Below are 1,759 nucleotides of genomic sequence, written 5' to 3' on the forward strand. Positions count from 1 at the left end.
GGGGGGGGGGCAAAGCTCCTCAATATTTTGTAAACACCCCCCCCCCCCCCCGCCGCACCTACAGGAGGAGATTAATTCAACACCCAACCATATATGCTTAATTTAATCCTTGTACACATTTATAGACAGTGGGGTCGCTAAAAGGAAATTAACGAATACGCAAATTGGCCAAATTAGCGTGTGAGCGCCAAAGGCGCGAGATTTTGGTGTTTTAGGTGTCTGAGGGTGACACCCGGGAAAAAATATTGTAATTTAGAAGGCTGAGATGAGTTTTACAATGTATTTTGATGATTTAGCGAGCGCCCGAAAGCACGAGATTTTGGTGTTTGGGGGGTCCGGGGCCTCCTCCAGGAAAAATATTACGATTTAGAATAGCTTAAATGAGTTTTGATGAATTTGCGAGCGCCCGAAAGCGCGAGATTTTGGTGTTTGGGGGGTTCGGAAGGTGTCCCCCGGAAAAAAATTACGATTTAGAATGGCTGAGATGAGTTTTACGATGTATTTTAATGATTATAAAGCGTTTTTAACATGGTAATTTTTCGATTTAAAGCTACTTGCATTTAGAAATGATAATTGTGTCGTCAAAACATTATGCAACCCTACTCGATCTGAATACACCGGCTTCACACCATCGGCACATGGTTGTGTAACATTAAAAATGAATTAATTGTCTTGCTAAGACATAAACAAATTGATCTTTTAAGAGACGTTTTTTTAAATAGAACATAGAATCCTTTGTTGGACATTTTAGTCTAGTTCTGTGTATTGAATTTTGACTATTTAAGGTTTGATATTATGTGTTTGAATGTTTTGGGAAATGCGCCGCGCAGCGGAAAATTTTCTAGAATGAAGTACGAAAAATGTGCAGGAGGACCCTTTTTTCTTTCAAATAAGCATTTTTAGAAAATTTCAGTCGGCAAAAGGGGGGGGGGGGGGGGGCAAAAAGACATGTTTGCCCCCCCCCCCCGTCCTTGGGAACGGGGGGGGGGGGGGGGGAGTTGCCCCCCCCCCCCCCCCCCCCCCCCCCCGCTTCCTTCCTACGCCCCTGAATATTTATTGTTTAACTATTGTTTTGTATTAGAGATATAGTTTCATTATGCAGATTTTAACAATCACTTCCCTTATCATGTCCTTATTAATTATGCTGTAACCATGTATGTATGTATGTTTGCCTATAGGCCGTAAGGCCCGCGGAATAAAGAAACTTGAACATGAAAAAATAGATAACGACCGGAAACCAGAGAAAATTACCGGAAGTACTATTGCTTTCATTTTCTCAATTGTTAATATCAGAATTTCCTTTAACTGTGAGAATGATTGAACTTATTAGGATATTTCCACTGTATTACACACTTTCGTCAGCCGACTGGGTACCAGTGCGGCGTGGTATCAATATATATATATATATATATATACAGTTGTAAAGTAGGAAATGTATGTCTGTTTGTTACGAGCATGAATGTTGCTGACTGGTTCTGGTTGACATGCAATATACGACAATATTGAATTCAAAACCCATATGTGATCTTAATCTTTAAATGCCGTTATTATTGTTATTATTTTAAAGAATTGTTTCATGCATATGATGTAGAAAGAAAAAGTTCAATATATATTTGAACATTATAATGCATGACCTACTTCCATGATTATGTACATTTGTAGTTCAAATTTGACCTACAACTCACAAATATGTAGATATATCTGGTTTCCATGAATTCAAATATCATTTAATCTGTTTGTGAACAATACCCTATAATCA

The sequence above is a fragment of the Argopecten irradians genome, chromosome 7 (genome assembly GCF_041381155.1).
Source record: "Argopecten irradians isolate NY chromosome 7, Ai_NY, whole genome shotgun sequence".
Lineage (NCBI taxonomy): Eukaryota > Metazoa > Mollusca > Bivalvia > Pectinida > Pectinidae > Argopecten > Argopecten irradians.